We start from the raw sequence: 17826 nt of genomic DNA, 5'->3' as shown, positions 1-17826 counted from the left end.
AAGCAGAATAGGTTCACTCTAGAGCCACAGTGTGCTATTCTTCATCAGGAGTTATTTTAATTACAAGGAAGAAACGAGAGGATTTAATGTTCCTTTTGAGTGCCTAAAACACTTTTAAATGTAACTGTTATTATTACGTGGCATCAAACAAACAGATGTCTAGGAAACATACCCACCTGCCTCACAGCGCTATTGGGGTTTGCACAACACTTTGGAGATTTCAAGCACAACAGGCCAAATTGTCACCCTTAGATCAATACTAGAGATGACTGTCTCCATACACGGGGCTGATGAGCCAGCTCTGTGGCACTGTTTCCAGTTCTTCACTGAGACCCTACAGCGGGCACTTTGCATGGTCTGGGGGGGAGGCAGGGAGGGAGACTGGGCAGGCTGGAAGCCGGGCCAAAGGGAACGCACAGTATCCCTCCTCCAGCCCCACATATCTTACCAAGGAAAGGCAACGTATACCCGGGAGTATTTCCTTTTCCATGGAGCTTTCCAGGAGCCCTGAGAGCCACTGCAGGTTCTGCCAGCACAGCTCCAGTACAGACATGCTGTCAGGGAGCCAGAGGGAACCACACAAGGGATCAGGGCCTGAGCAGAGGAACATAGCCTTCACAGAGATGGCCCTCATACCTAGGGGATCATCTACCAGGTTTTCAGGCAGGTCCTACACTCTTGGGAGGGAGGATGGAGAGGAAGCAGAACCCTGCCCACCTGGTCAGACAACATGGGCTCCCTCCCAGAGCGTTTAGTATGGGAGGGGCTGATCTGCTCTATATGAGTGCTAAGTAGTAATGAAAAATTGAAGTCTTAATACAAAAATTTAATATCAACTACAGGACCCTCTTTTCAGGCATGGGCATCTCCAAAGAACCAATAAAGGCTTTGTACCTGGAACCATACAATTCAAATACTCACACCGAGCCAGGGGGGACTACCCATGTGTGGAAATATTCACAGGATAAGTGCCCCAAGGGACAGGCAGGCAGATCCAGTGCTTTTGCAAAATCTGGATGCATGTTGGCTCCAGGGAGTAGATTTCTATGCCTGTCGCCATCTAACCTGAGAGTGAAAACACCAGGGTTTGGCACATGCAGATTTTGTAGATGCAAATTAAGCAGCCATGATAGAAAATCTTGCCCACACAATGTCTATTAAAGACAGCAGAGGTGCTTGGACTGGAAAAAGAAAAAAAAAATCAGACTCTGCTGCTCTTCTGAATGTCCTACCATGAATGCTAAAACTAGGTATAAATCTGTTTCGTACTGAAGTGCATAGTTTCCATGTGCAGACAATGGGCCAAATTCAACCTGGCTTAACTCTGCTCAAAGCAACTGAATCAGGTCCACTGCAGCTCATTGAACAGCCTGCTAGGGAAAACGTGTGTTCCTTTGACTATACAGTACAGTATGAGACCCAGACACCATTTTGCTCCTCTGAATATTGACTCATATCAGTGGTTGTTACAGAAATATGAATTCAGGATAAAAGGCCTGCTTGTTGAAAGCACAATTTCCCAAAGATAATTGGATGGTCAATAACAGATCTGCAATGTACGGGATCATCAGCAGTGCTGCAACTGATTCTCTGCCTGGTCATTTTACTTCACTTGCTTTGACATTAATTCATGTCACAGTCCTCTACCCCCAAAAAGTGTTTGCAAGTACACTGAGTTCATACAACTGTGCAAAAGGACATAAAACAAGGCTTTTTTTTGCTGCACATCTGTATGCTGAAAGGGCATTCTCTCTATTACGTTCCAGTGTGAGAGAATATTTTCGTTCAGTGTTTGGAAAAAAGACAAGAGTTGTTACTTTCTTGGTCTGTTTGTTTGTTAAATACAGTTTCATGAAACACAAATTAATTGATCCTCTTGGAAAATATATTTTACAACTCACAACAGCTGCATAGTCAAGTTTCATCTGCACTGGAACAACAACAAGAAGAAACTGTGTGTAATGGAGAAATCTGCAGCTAATGTCCCTATGGGCTTCTCAGATTTCAATATGTTTTTGAGTTTCTACTCCAAGTGTGGCCTGCCAGGAATTTTCTTGTGGCCCAAGTGAAGGCCACGTGGTCTTAAGTGGAGATGGATGAATATCTGCAAGAAATAACTAATATAGTGAATTTTGCCTTTCTTTCTCTTTGCATATTGTTCACGTGCAGGTTACAATTTTCTTGAATGCATCCATTACCCAGAAAGATTGGCAGAACCATTTCTTGGTCTCTTGCTCCTTTGTGAGCAGCTTGGAGCAAGTATTCAAAATACAGTCTGGGTGGACAATCATCTAGGACACGGGGCTGTGAATTTAGATGCAGCCCTGAAGAAGGGTTGCATAAACTGCACCACCCCAGCAGCGGCCCTGGGGAGAAACTAGAACTCAGACACCCTCTGCAATTCCTCCGCTGCTTTTCTCTTGCTCTGGGAGGGGAAGAGGTGATAATTTGGTGGTAGCTGGACCCAGCCCAGCAGCAAATTACGACACTGCTCATACCGACTCATTTGCACTGGCCAGTGGCACTGAGGATCCACCATTCCCTGTGCCTCCTAGCCACCCCCATTTCCTGCTCCAGGGATATGTAAGTAGGCATGCAGCACCTGCTTATTCCTCTGCAGGGTCCGAGTGGGACTCCTTATTCCCCTCCCTCTCCTGGATGGATAAGTAGTCCAATACATCATCTAGTCCCTGGTACCGCCCCCACTGGATGTATATACTGGTTAGAATAAGCTCCCTTGTGAAAATGCTCTGAGACAGCAGATTTAACATTAATTTTCCATGAATATTCTTTAATATTTGCTTAAAATTTGCTGGTTCTGTTAATTTACTGGCTCCGATATTAGTGAAGACTCCTCTGGGAAGGGGCGAGCAGAGAGCTACAATGAATTCCTTTAAAATGTCAACAGAAATTTATAGAAACAATGTTTTGCAGCATTGGCCTAGCCCTATTCCCACATCCAGCCTCTCATCTATTGACTGGCGCAGGTGTGAGACCCAGGCTGCAGCAGCTGTACTTTATTCAAAAGGCAGAGTGGATCAAAGCCAGACAGGAAAAAGACAAAGGAACCTCGCACAGCAGTAAGAATAAATCGGATACCCAACAGAAATTAAAGGCTGGAGATATGGTGGTGTGTTGCCTTAGAAACAAAGCCAGAAGTTTCCCTGTTTTTTGTATAAAGAGGAATTCTTTCCAGAATGTACATTTCTCTGTAAGAAAACCTACTTGTAAGAGGCTGGCAGGCGCTATGAAGGAGAGAAGAGCAATTCTGCTGAGTTATGCAAGGAGTTTCATTAGCTCGAGTGCCCAGTATAAAGGAAGGAAGAACTAAGGCAGGAGGGCTGGCAAGGGACACACCTAGAAACAGCCAGCCAGCCCTGAGGAAACTTAGGCTATGGTTTACAGTTGGTTATTCCCAGATGGAGAATAAAGAGAACCCCAGGAGTTTTGAACGCATGCACATGTGTGCGCTGTGATGTGGGGCGACCCTGCCCATTTACTCTACTCTATATTCTGCAGAGAATCCATTAATAACATGCTTTGCAGCTTTCCACACAAGTGAGTCTTTGACCAGGCACTGAGTAAGTGAAATAGTTAATAACAATGAATGATACAATAAATTAGCCACAAACTGTGACTAATGTAAATACGTAGATAACATTATTTTTCAAAAGAACTGAACTTGAAATAATCATGCAAATTGGCAGGAAATAAGTTTTGCTAAGTTTGCATGTTGAGAGAAAAGGGAATTCTGTCACTAAGTGTTCAGCCCTAGGAATTAAACTCCTCTGTTATTCCACAGAACAGGTGTATCTCCAGCTACGACAGCGAAAGCTTCTTTGTGCTGTCTCACCAGCATGCCTCGGTTCTGCTCTAGGGGGTCTGACTATAGGAAGAGAGGATAGATCAATCTTCAGGTCCATCAATCCTAGGCATCTTTACTGAGTGCCATCAATCAAAAAGACAACCAAACAGCTATTCCATAGGAACTACTTTGGGTCACTATCAACCAGTGTTACAAGGAACAGCTGACATACAGGTGAAAGACTTCTCCTATCACAACCTTCCATGACATCTAGTCACCAGTCATTACATTTGAATTTGTCTGCTTTATAAAACAAACAAAACTAACCTCCCCAGACTGCTCCTCCTTTGAGTGAAAGGGAGCAGGAGAGCTCCTGAATCCCTCTCCTGGAGAACGCTACCCTCTTATGAGAAGATAACCCGAACGAATTCATTTTTCTGCAAGGGACTTCTGAACAGTGCCATATCATAGACCAAGAATATTGCTTACCAAGGCCTCGTTACTTCACTCCCTTCTCTCAACAACATTTCTTATCTACTTTCCTCTTTTCTATCCTCCATCCATCTCTTTCTCTCTTCCGCTTCTCCACTTTCTCCTTGATTCCAACAACAACTTTTATTTAACCTTACGGTACTCACTGAAGCAATCCACCAAATCGTAATAATGAACAGGAGCAACAATGTGGTACATAATCACCTTGCCTCGTGTGTTACTGACACACTTTTGTTTATGTGCTTGATAAAATTTATCCTTCCAGTAGGCTGAATTCATTTTAATTTCTTTGCCATCACTCATCACTCACGCTCATTTACTTTCTTAACATATTTTTTTAAACAAAAACATACCTTACCCATTATATTTGACCTCACTTAAATATAATTTCAATAGATTTAAAGTATGTTCTTTAGCAACTTTTATTAAAATTTTAAATCAAGTTTTTTAGAGAGGAGCCCATTTTTCTGTGAATAACTGTAAGAGAATTCCTTTGGCAGTTACACACAGGTTTCGTGGAAAGAACAGGTCTCCCCTCATCTCAAACTTGGAAATAAAGCAGTAAGTTAGTTACAGATGACAGATAATTCTGCTTGCTAAGTTTGATGCAATGTCATATATTCAACACATATTTAATTCTTGGTCCTGAGTTCTCATGCCTTTGGCTGAGAAACAACTGGGGCACTACAGAAGCAATTTGTTTAATAGTAACTCCTCCAGCTTATTCAGAAGTAGGAACTGGTATGTTTAAAATGGAAGCCCCTCAATTGTCTAAGGAACACTCCTGAGATGTGGGAGACCCCTACTGAGATCCTGTCTTCGCCTCAAGCAGAAGTGGGAATTGAGTACTTTAGCCACTGGGCTAACAGTTATAAGGTAGGTGCCCTTCTCGCCCAGATTTTGAATGGGACCTGACCAGGTATGTAGCCTCTGCGCTCATCTACTTGATTGGGCTTCAGGAGAGGAGTGCCTAGCTTCCCTGGTTTGTAATTTGCTCTGGGCCTGTGGTGGGAGATAGGTGTCCAGATGCCCAGAGGGAGGCAGCAGAATACATGCTCAGAGGCAGAAATTCAGGTGCTGAGAGAAATTTTACCCTGAAAATTTAGGCACCGAGTTGAGCTGCCTACGGGGTTCAGGGGGAGTTTTGTGAATCTCAGTGGAGCCAAAACTAGGATTTAATCACCTAAACACTGATTTAGGCACTTAAGTACCTTGTGAATCCAGGCTTCAGTTCCTCACAATCTTTAATGTATTTATCTTCCCAACATGGCTGTGAAGTAGAGAAATACTATTATCCCTATTTTACAGGAAAAATGGGGCACAGAGGGGTAGATTTTCAGTTATTGACATGCCTAAAGATTCACATAGATGCTTAGAGGGATTTTAATAGCACCTAAGCAGGTTAGGTACCTATCAATTAAATCAATTGGGGTTGAGCATGCAGACCCCTATTCTCAAAGGTTGTTAGGTGCCTAATTCCAATTTAACTCAAGTGCCATCTGAGCCAAATTACTTGCCCCAGGTCACGCAGGATGTCTGGCACAACACAGACTTGAACCCAGGTCTCCTAAATGGCGGGATAGCGCCTATCCTCTAGCCCCTCCTCCTTCCCATCACATAGGTGTCGATTGTGAAAAAATAAAAAGATCCTCAGGATTCTCTTATAGGAAAGCCCCATACGACTATATATATATGGTTTTACTACACTGTAGTGCCTACACTTCCTTAAATCCAGATAAGAAGGTTTTCAAAGGCAGAATTGCATTCAATTGATTTTATATCCTGTTGTATAATTACTGTTAGAACCAAGGGTACGTTTTGCAAGTGGGGAACAAATAAAGCTGTCAAAGCATGATTTTAATAGACAAAGCTTTCTGCAGAACATTGTGCTGTCAGTAATAGTACAATAGTATAAGGATTTTTAAATTACTGATGCTGAAAATAATTTAAATGTCACAATAAAAATCCTTTCAAGCTTAAGAGCTATGTCAACAATTCTTTGTTTTGTAGGCCTTTACATTTGTCAGAAATGGGCAACAAGAATGATTATGGATATGGAAAAAAACTCTCATATTATGTGAGATTGAAAAAAACTTAGGCTGCTTACCTTAGAGAAGAGACAAAAAAGAGAGGACCATGATACAAGTAGGCAAAATAATGAATGAAATAGAGAAGCAGAGTGGGAACTTCTGTTCGCTCTGCCTCATAACACGAGGACAAGGGGCTACTAAGTGAAAGTGAGAAGTGTGAAAGTCAACCTGATAAAAGGAAAAACTTTTTCACACAGTGTACAATTAGCCTGTAGAACTCATTACCACAGGACAGATTCATGGATTCCAAGGCCGGAAGGGACCATTGTGATCATCATTGAGCTGAAGAGCTGAGTAAGGTTTAAAAAAAGAAAAGTTGGATATTTAAATGGATAAGGAAACTGTCTAGAATTAATAGGGAATGTAGAAAAAAACATCAAGCATTTTGGAAGTATAGAACAGCAATTGTGTAAGACTTCTGAGCAAAGTGCCTCTGTGTGTTATATGGTTCACAACTGCCACATTCCTCCTAAAAGAGTAAAACTGTAGCCCAGAAACTTATACCTTTGGTAGGATTCTGGGAGAGGTTGTATTTAAGAAATGAGGGAGTCTGAAGGGCCAGCACTGATCCCAGAGGCTAGGCAGCTGGACAGCAGGTTCCAGCACTCAGGAGGGGCTGTTATATGGAAGATCTGCACCCCAACAGTGTTCCTAGAGATACCAAGATTGGGGCAGTGACTGAATTCTGTTTAAGAAGGCTTAAAACATCCAGGGATCCAGAAGATTGGCCTCTCCTCACAGTAATTTGGTGGGCAGCCAAGAGGGGGCACTCAGCTAGGAGATGTAATGGGACTAAGAGGAAATTTGTTCCAGGCAGGTTATCCCATATCAAGCTGTGCAAGTCCTATCCTATATATCACTGGCAAGTCCAAAAAAATTGTTTTGAATCAAACTGAAAACAAATTTAAAAAATTAAAAAAAAATATTTTAGCAAATCAAAAAATTTGGTTTTGAACAAAGAATTTAGTTTCAACAAAATTGAAATGTTTCATTTTGATTTTGACCATTTAAGATATTTTGATTGTTTTTAAACTAAAAATTAAAATAGAAATTTTGAAAGAAAGAATAGTTTCAAACCAAAAATATCAAAAAGTTTTGATTTTTTCGTATTTGTTTTTACCAAAACAATTTGGTGAAATTGACAAGAATTTGCTAAATGTTTCAGCGTCACCAAATCTGCATTTTCCTGAAAAAATGTTTCACACAACAAAATTTCCCCAGCTCTAATTATATCTATCTAGACACACACACACATATATAGAGATATAGATTCACACTCAAGCTGATACTTCCCACTACTGGAGACAGGCCTGCATGGTTCATTTGTCTGACCCAATGTGACAATTCCTTTGTTTCCCACAATAGGCCACGCAGAATTTGCTTAAAGGGGACACGCTTGTGTCTAGCATTTTTTAATTTTTTTTTTTTTTTTTTAACCATGATCTCATCTAGACCTTCTTGGACCTAGATCATGGTTAGATTGTTGTAAAAAATGCCTGTATGAGATCTACCCTATTGCTGTTACTATTGCTAAATCTGATGGTGCTTCATGAATGAATGGTAACACAAGAGTGGGAGAATTGCTAACAATCCTGTAGGAAAGGCCTTTGCACACTTTACTACGCTGCATTCTGAGACGGCTGGCTAAGGAGGGACTGAAAGGAGCTGTTAGAAGAACAAGCAGACAGAAGCAGTATGGGAGTGAGACATATTCAAAGACCTTAACAACACTAAATTACCTGAAGGCCTTCCAACTAAGTGGAAATATCATCCCCATCAAGCATCAGTCATTGCCCTCAAGTAATTTTAAGCCTAAATTGGTTAACTAGGAGACTTTCTGATTATGCAGATTCCCCAGCTAGATGAAAAAACCCTGTGTTGAGATATACAGTAAATGGATATGGGAGGGGATTTTCAAAGGAATCTAAAGGAATTAGGCACTTAAATCCCACTTAAATTGAACAGGATTTTGGCAATGAACTCTTCTAGGCTTCTTTGAAAGTCTCAGCCATAATATGCAGTGATAAGAAAATAGTTTACAAAGCACACTGATATCCAAAATCAGGTCAGATAGCTCTGTTTTATCTAAATGATGTGGGTTAGTTAGAGGTTAGAAACAAGGGGATTCAGATCCACTTTTATACATCCCTCATCTTAGATATACTGGAATTGGAAAAGGAATTATAAAAAGATATATTGGACTTGGAAAAGGTTCAGAATAGGGCAACAAAAATGATTGGGGTATGGAACGGTTTCCATATGAAGAGAGACTAATGAGACTGGAACTTTTCAGCTTGGAAAAGAGACGACTAAGGGGGGATATGATAGAGTTCTATAAAATCATGACTGGTATGGAGAAAGTAAATAAGAAATTATTACTTCTTCTCATAACACAGGAATTAGGGGTCACCAAATGAAATTAATAGGCAGCAAGTTTAAAACAAACAAAAGGAAGTTGTTCTTCACACAACGCACAGTCAGCTAGAGGATGTTGTGAAGGCCAAGAATATAAAAGGGTTAAAAAAAGAAGAACTAGATAAATTCATGAAGGATAAATCCATGAATGACTCTTAACCAGGATGGGTAGGAATGGTGTCTCTAGCCTCAGTTTGCCAGAAGCTAGTGTAACCCACACACCTCCTGGACATAGTGTTCTGTCCCCTCTAGTGGCACCGAGATTAGTCCATCAATGGGTATAAGCCAGGATGGGCAGGGATGGTGTCCCTAGCCTGTTTGCCAGAAGTTGGGAATGGGCAACAGGGAATGGATCACTTGATGATTACTTGTTCTGTTCATTTCCTCTGTGGCACCTGCCATTGGCCACTTTCAGAAGACAGGATATTGGGCTTAGATGGACCTTTGGTCTGACCCAGCATGACCATTCTTATGTTCTTAACTTTTGAATTACCCAGTGAAGAAGTGTGTAATTTAAATCCTTATCACTATATTAATTACTGCCTGATTATACACTTCATGGTCTGTAGACATGCAAATTACTTGTAGGCAATCAGATATATGTCAGAGAAATGCTTTATCCATATGAGGTGATCTTCACACTGTCAATTTATATTAAAAATCAAGAACTCAGATAATATTTTGGATTACAGTCTGAGGGATTTATAAACAAAATCAGCTGTTTATCATAAATTAATATTCAATTAATGTTGTCTAGTGCCAAGTAAGATGGAAGGTACTTTACAATATAAGAAAAAGATACACTATACAGCACTTAAGGAAGAACCGTAATATGTAAGCCAGAGGGACAGATCCTCAGCTGGTGTGAATTTAATATGTGGTGCTGAGTCCTCAGCTGGTCTTAATCACCATCACTCCACTGAAGTCGATGGAACTATGCCAATCAACACTAGCTGAGTATCTGGCATTGTCTATTAGGGTTCAGTATTCCTTTATTAGGTATTATTTTTAAAAAGTCTATTTGAACAGACATCCTGCATCTCTATTCTGAAAAACTGCAGAATGTCAGTAATTTATTCTTGCATGACTTGGAAGAGCTGTCATCAATATGCAATCCAGTCACCTTAGCGTCCACATTCTTCTGAAAGACATCACTTGTACTAAAGCAGCCATATGATTTCTATCTGATTCAGACTCACCACACTGTCTACAGCTGTAATTATCACCATTAAATTAAATCTACAGTATTAACATTTCATCATGCCTCAAGACTGTTAGTGGAGAATAATTTATAAAAAAACTAAGTTAACATAATTAGGGAACATCTACTTAATTTAAATGACTGCCTTTTTCTTAGTTTCTGAGAGGATTAAACATAAAACACACATTACTGTTTAACAGTTTTGATTCAGCTGTTATTTACTGCACTTGTATTACTAATCAGAACTGCCAGAATATCTTCTTAACAGTACATAAAGAAATGAAAAACCAATAACACTGAGATTAAACTTAAATATTAAATGGAAAAAACACCCAACAAAACTATAAGCCTGATCCAACACCCATAGAAGTTATGGGAGTTCTTTTATGAGCGTCAGATCCCAGGTTAATGTTACATTAAGGGGTTGGCTCCACTACTGGTGCTACAGTGGTGTAGCTGTGGCACTGTGGCTGTGCTGCTGTAGCACCATAGTGTGGACATTTGTTACAGAGACAGAAGGGTTTTTTCCATCGGTGTAGTAAATCCACCTATCTGAGAGGTGGTAGCTAGGTCGATGGAAGTGGTGTCAGCACCGTGGCTTAGATTAATTTAACTACATCTTTCAGAGATTTCATTTTTTCACAGCTATGTGCAAAATAGCTTGGTCAAGCTAAGTTTTAGGTGCAGATTAGGCCTAAAGCTACACAGTTAAGCCCTACAAAGTCAAGAAATGCCTAAGTTACAAATGAGCACACAACCTTAACTGTCCTTGTGTGTATAAGATACAGAACCATTATGTTTTTGCCTGGGATTGTATTATTGGACATACAATGTGTAGTCATGTAATTAATGGCAGTGGACTAAACTCTGCTCTCTTATGTTTGTGCAACCCTATTCTAGTCAGTGGAGTCACACTAGAGTAAGTTTGGGAATAATTTAGTTCACAGCCTTTAATTACGTGACCCTATTTCATTACTAATATAATTCCAGGCAAAATCTTAGATGCCTTTCATTTTAATTTGAGGTTAACTATCACTTATACCAAAAAATTTTCCCAACCGTAAGACAGTGTTGTTCAAGATGTTGGAAAGCTTGGAAAAATCCAAATTGAGGTTGTTTTATTAACCCTTCCAAAATAACACATTAAGTTATCAAAGGAACCTTAACACTGACCTGATACAACTATGCTGTGAACTAGAAACTCAGAGACAACCTTAGTCATCCACCACATCAGTTCATCTCAGTATTGACCACAGACCTTACTCTTAATTACGAGTAGATTTTAAAAACTATCTATTAAGATAAAAAAGATGAGCTTTAAGGCCAGATTTTTAAAGTTATTTAGGTGCTTATTAAACTAGGTGCCTATCTGTGCCTGTATGTGCCTAAATACCATTCAAATCTGGCACTTGGACTCTAACATAGGATGACAAAGGGAACTCAGAGTTGGGTTACAAGATTTGGAATACTAGATGTATTCTAAACTGTTCTGAGGGTATGTCTACACTATGGGATTATTCCGATTTTACATAAACCGGTTTTGTAAAACAGACTGCATAAAGTCGAGTGCACGCCGCCACACTAAGCACATTAATTCGACAGTGTGCATCCATGTACCGAGGCTAGCATCGATTTCCGGAGCGTTGCACTGTGAGTGGCTGTCCCGTAGCTATCTCATAGTTCCCGCAGTCTCCCCCGCTCATTGGAATTCTGGGTTGAGATCCCAATGCAAAAACAGTGTCACGGGTGATTCTGGGTAAATGTCGTCACTCAATCCTCCCTCTGTGAAAGCAACGGCAGACAATCATTTCGTTCCCTTTTTCCCTGGATTGCCCTAGCTGCCCCAGACGCCACAGCATGGCGTCCTGTCCACGTATGGTACTGGACTGCTGACAGACGTAGTACTGCAGTGCCACACAGCATCATTCATACCTTTGCAAGTACAAGAGACGGTTACCATCCCCAATTGCATCCATCTGCCATTGTAAATTGGCGATGAGATGACGGTATAGTCGTTTTGTACCGTCCTTGCTGTCATGGGTCTCCTGGCTGGCCTCGCTAGTCGCCGGGACGCATGGACAAAAAATGGAATGACCCTCCGGGTCATTCCTTCCTTTATTTTGCTAAAAATACAGGTCCTGCCTAGAATATGGGGCAAGTGGTACTAGAGAACCAGAGAGCACATGCCGCTCCATGTCAGAGCCCCAGAGATCCCGCAGAAATGATGAGCTACATGCAATTCTCGGGCCCCTGCAACAACCCCACCATGCTTCCCTCTCTCACCTGGGCTACCATGCAGTCCCCCATGTGTGATGAAGTAATAAAGAATGCAGAATAAGAAACACTGGCTTTTTAAGTGAACAAAATGAGGGGGAGGAAGCCTCCAGCTGCTATGAAGTCCAGGCAGGACATTAAAGAGCGGGGAAGGAGCGCAGCCCTCCCACTGCTATGATAGTCAGCAGTACAGAATCTTTTCTTTAGACAAGAAAGGCGGGGCTGATAGAGCTCAGCCTCCATTGCTTATATGAGACGGTACCAGCCGTTTGTACCATCTGCCGGAAATGACCAGGATCTTCCTCTTTACCCAGGCGCCCTCCCGACTCACCAAGGCCACCAGGAGCATTCATGGCTGATGATGACGATGAATAGCGGTCAATTGTACTGTTGCCACCGGGAAGGGGATCGGTGTCATCGCTGAAGCACCCCTCTACGAGCAGCAGCAGTAGGCATGTAGGCATAGGGTGACATTGAAAAATGTGAGAAACTTTTTTTCTCCTTTTCTTTCGGGGTGGTGGGGGGCTGAAAATTGATGACATATACCTGAAACACCGAAAAAATGTTTGAACCTTTAAGGCATTGGGACTCAGCCAAGAATCAAATATGTTTCGAGACTGCGGGGACTGTGGGATAGCTGGAGTCCGTCCAGTCCCCCTTCCTTCCTCCATGAGTGTCTATTTGATTCTTTGCTTTCCGTTATGCTCGTCACACAGTACTTGCTGTGGACTCTGTATCATGGCCTGGAGATTTTCAAATATTGGCATTGTCTTCTGTAATGGAGCTCTGATAGAACAGATTTGCTCCCCATAACAGCGAGCAGATCCAGTCCTCCCGTACGGTCCATGCTGGAGCTCTTTGGATTTGGACTGCATCGCCACTACGTGCTGATCAGAACTCCATTGTGGGCAACAGAAATCCATGTTGGGCAAACAGGAAATGAAATTCAAAAGTTCGCGGGGCTTTTCCTGTCTACCTGGCCAGTGGATCAGAGTTCAGATTGCTTTCCAGAGCGGTCACAATGGTGCACTGTGGGATACCGCCCGGAGGCCAATATCATCAATTTGCGGCCACACTAACCCTAATCCGACATGGCAATATCGATTTCAGCGCTACTCCCCTTGTTGGGGAGGAGTACAGAAATCGGTTTAAAGAGCCCTTTATATCGATATAAAGGGTTTCGCTGTGTGGACGGGAGCAGAGTTAAATCAGTTTAACGCTGCTAAATTTGGTTTAAATGTGTAGTGTAGACCAGGCCTGACACTATATATCTAAGTGCTGACCAAACAAGTGAGAACTAAGACTAGGGTACAAAACAGAACACTGTCATTAGTCAATTGAAACTCGGGAGCTAGAAGTTTAAATTAGAAGATTTCTAGAATTTGTCTTTGCATAAATCAGTTTCATTTGCTCAGCTGTTTTTGTCATGGAAGTTGAAGTATTGATACAACAGCTGCTTACACAGAAATACATATGAACAGTGAATACGCCGACTAATATGATTGCGACACACAGGCTGTGCATAAACTTTCACCCATCCATGCTATTTGCGAATGGGGAACAGACTACTGGCTACCATAGTTAGAGCCAGTATGATTTTGGCCTTTTGGTTAAAGGTTCTTGTCTCCTTTCCATACTTATGTGCAGCTACTTTTAAAGGCAACTAGCGGGGGTTATAGGCTCCTATAAAGATGAGAACAGACTCCTAAACCTTTAACTTTAATATAAATTCCAGCTTTCCCACTTGCACCTCATTTAGATCCATTCATAGCCACTAAAACAGCAACAGAGTAACTGTGCCCTGTATGCCTTTGCTGAATCCAGAAAAAACGTTGAGTATCTGTCACACTGACACTTCTCATTCCTCAGCCTTGTTACACCGAGGCAACACATGGAAGCCAGATTCATAGGAACTCTTTAATTACTTGCTAGTAATCACAGCCAGCAATAAAGCAGAATTAGCAAAGAACTAATTACCTCACCACCCAGGAATAGAACACTTGGTAACTGTTATTTTTTAACAATGAGCAGAAAAGAAATAAATTGCTTTTGTGCTGAAATACCACGGACAAGTTCACTTTAAGTTCGATGTTGCAATCACCACTCCATAAAGCTGGATTCTCCCTTTCAGCTAAGTACATGTATTACCACAGGGGAAGACATCACGAAGGATGGAGATCTGCCAATGGCTGCCTCCTGAAGGGGCAGGAAACTGATTCTGTGGGCTCGACAGGAGGGGAAGTAGAACAGGGAGGCATGAAGATCCTATTTTCATGCAAGTGTCTCTAGCAGTATAATGATTTCAGAGTGGTAGCTGTGTTAGTCTGTATCAGCAAAAAGAACACGAAGTACTTGTGGCACCTTAGAGACTAACACATTTATTTGAGCATAAGTACTCCTTGTTCTTTTAGCAGTATAATGTGATGGGAAGAGATACAGACCCTGGTATGTTTAGTTTGCTAGCTCAAATCCAAATATAATCTCACGGCCCATGAGTGAATGATGGGAAATCAGTTTCATAGTGTCAGTCCTGATCCCAAAGGACAAATGTCTCAGTCAGGGGCAGTGCGAGTACAATGGGCACCTTTGGAGTAGTCCCAACAGAGGTGAAGCACTGAATAGACTTTCTCTTGCCTAAAAGTGTTCCCTGCATGTAAAGGTTGAGGTATGTTGGCAGAATAGCCAGCAGAAGCTTGCACTGACACTGCCCATGCAAGTACCCGTGTTGTGTATAATTAGAGCACTTACATTTCCAGGGCTGCCCACATTTTAAACTATCAGAAATTCCCCATAAAATATTTTAAAAATAATTGAAAGGCAATAAAAATGAGAGATGAATCGAACCGAAAATATGCCACTATGAGCAAAGTGTTCCTATGGGAGCTCACAGACTACACCATCAGGAAAAGAGATGGATGATCCATTGATTAGGGTGCTAGCATGTGACTCAGGAGATCAAGAGTCAATTCCCTGCTCCATCACAGGCTTGCTGTGGGAACCTGGGCAACTCACTTATTCTCTATGCCTTAGTTCCCCATAGTTAAGGGGGGGGGGGTGTAACAGTCCTTCCCTAATTCACAGGGAAGGGAATAAATGCATTAAAGAGTGGAAGGTGCTTGGCTACTACAGTAACAGGGGGCCACACAGCTACCTAAGATGGATTGACAGAGAAGTTGGCATGGTCACTTAATACCTTTCTGGGCACCTCAGAGGCAGTTCCTCTGCATTTGTCTTCCATGGCTGTAGTCACAGTGTGCTGCAGACCTCTTGAGAGCTCCATGCCACTGAGGCATTTGGTCCATAATTAACCTAGTGCTGCAGTACTTAAACAACAGCAACAAAAACCCTCAAAGTTTACTCCCCATGACAGATGTTTTGTACATGGAACTATTTAACCTTTTCTATTGGTACAAGTTTAATGACTCATTCTGGACTATGTTCTGCTTTCTGATAATTTAGTAATTAGTCACTAACAGATTTTTAAAAAGTCACTACGTATTCAAAAGTTTTAGCTTTGGTTTAGTTTAATCCAAGATAAAGGCTAGTCGAGTAAAAAAAATAAATAAAGATCATGAGCTTTTATAAATATTGACACAAGTGCCCAAGGGCATGTTTGAAATATTTCCTCCAGACTTTACAGAGCTTTGGGAACTCAGACATTTTAACACTTGTTGCTTGTTCAACGTGTGCTACGTGGTTACACAGAGATCAGTATAAACATTTTCCAGCTTTGGGAACATCCATCATCCCTCCCAGCAGAGTCACAGAAGTTATGCACCTAATTCAGAAAAATGAAGTGTTTACGGTCTACTCAGTTTCAGAATATGTTTCACAATTTTCTCCGGCGCTCGCAGTATGTCACTGATGCGTTTGCAACGTACTCCCACTAAACAGAAGCTGCTTTGTGCTCCCCACTGAAGGAACGCATGCAATTATAATGCCATACTATATTTTGGCAGAAGTTGGAAATAAATTTACAATGGGTTGGAAGGATGAAAGACAATCTGCCTGGTAGTATAATTCTGCCGAGTTTTAAAATGGCGTGATTAAAGAGGAGAGATAAATGGTTTTGTGGTTAAGTCAGTGTACTGGGACTCAGAAGTTTTGGATCCAGTTCCCATCTCTGCTACTGATTTCTTGTGCAACACTGGGGAAAAGGTTTAATTTCTTTTTCACTTAGGAAAAATAAAAATGGGAACAATAGCTGTTTATGCCATGAGGATATTGTGAGGATACATTTTTTAGACTGAATCTGCAGCTGCAACAAGCACGAGCTCCTAGCCATCTTTTCATATTCTCCAATCCATGGGGCTGCTCTAACAAACTGTCCAGAGTAGTCCCCAAGGACTAGTCTGCTGTCACCCCCCGAGATAACTGGAGTGCTCCCTTCTCCCCCTACAATGCTCCCTACATGGAGCAGGGTGGCAGTGGGGGATCTGCTGGCTTTATGAAAAGTAAATTGCATATTGCAACTCCTTGTTTCTTTGGCAGATTTTTAGCTCTGGAACGTAAGAACAGCCATACTAAAGTCAGACCAATGGCTCATCTAGTCCAGTATCTTGTCTTCCAGCAGTGGTCAATGCCAGGTGCTTCAGAGGAAATGAACAAAAAATTAAGTGATTCATGCCCCATTGTCCACTTCCAGCTTCTGCCAGTCAGGGGATATGGATATTCAGAGCATGGGGTTGCATCCATGACCATCTTGGCTAATAGCCACTGATGAATCTATTCTCCATGAACTTATCTAGCTTTTTTTTTAAAAACCTATTATAGTCTTGGACTTCACAACATCCCCTGGCAACAAACTGCACCAGTTGACTGGGTGTTGTGTGAAGAACAACTTCCTTTTTTTTGTTTTAAACCTGCTGCCTCTTAATTTCATCTGGTGACCCTAGTTCTTGTGTTATGTGAAGTAGTAAATAACATTTCCTTATTGGCTTTCTCCACATTAGTCACAATTTTATAGACCTCTATCATATCCTCCTCATAGTAGTTTCTTTTCCATGCTGAAAAGTCCTAGTCTTTTTAATCTTTCCTCATATGGCAGCTGTTCCATACCCCTAATCATTTTGGTTGCCCTTTTCTGTGCCTTTTCCAATTCTAAAATATCTTTTTTGAGATGGCTGGCCAGATCTGCATGCAGTAATCAAGGTGTGGGTGTACCATTGATTTACATAGTGGCATTATGATATTTTCTGTCTTGTTATCTATCCGTTTCCTAATTGTTCCTAACATTCTGTTCGCTTTTTTGACTGCCGCTGCACATTGGGTGGATGTTTTCAGAGAACTATCCACAATGACTCCAAGTTCTTTTTCCTGAGGGTAACAACTAATTTGGACCCCACCGTTTTGTATGTATAGTTGGGATTATGTTTTGCAATGTGCATTGCTTTGCATTTTAAAAAAACGAATTTTATCTGCCATTTTGTTACCCACTCACCCAGTTTTGTAACTTTGTGCAGTCTGCATTGGACTTAGTTATTGTGAGTAATTTTGTATCATCTGCAAATTTTGCTATCTCACTGTTTACCCTTTCTTCAGATCATTTA

At 41.4% G+C, this 17826-nt stretch overlaps 1 protein-coding gene across 7 annotated transcripts in view; it reads right to left on the bottom strand.

Annotated features, from left to right (window-relative positions):
* STARD13 (StAR related lipid transfer domain containing 13) overlaps window positions 1-17826 on the bottom strand; it is a 551580-nt gene that overhangs the window by 52768 nt on the left and 480986 nt on the right. The gene's annotated exons all lie outside the window — the stretch shown is intronic.

Source organism: Chelonoidis abingdonii, chromosome 1 (assembly GCF_003597395.2).
Source record: "Chelonoidis abingdonii isolate Lonesome George chromosome 1, CheloAbing_2.0, whole genome shotgun sequence".
NCBI lineage: Eukaryota > Metazoa > Chordata > Testudines > Testudinidae > Chelonoidis > Chelonoidis abingdonii.
Note: the sequence above shows the minus strand (reverse complement) of the source record. Positions and strands in the feature narration are given on the sequence as shown.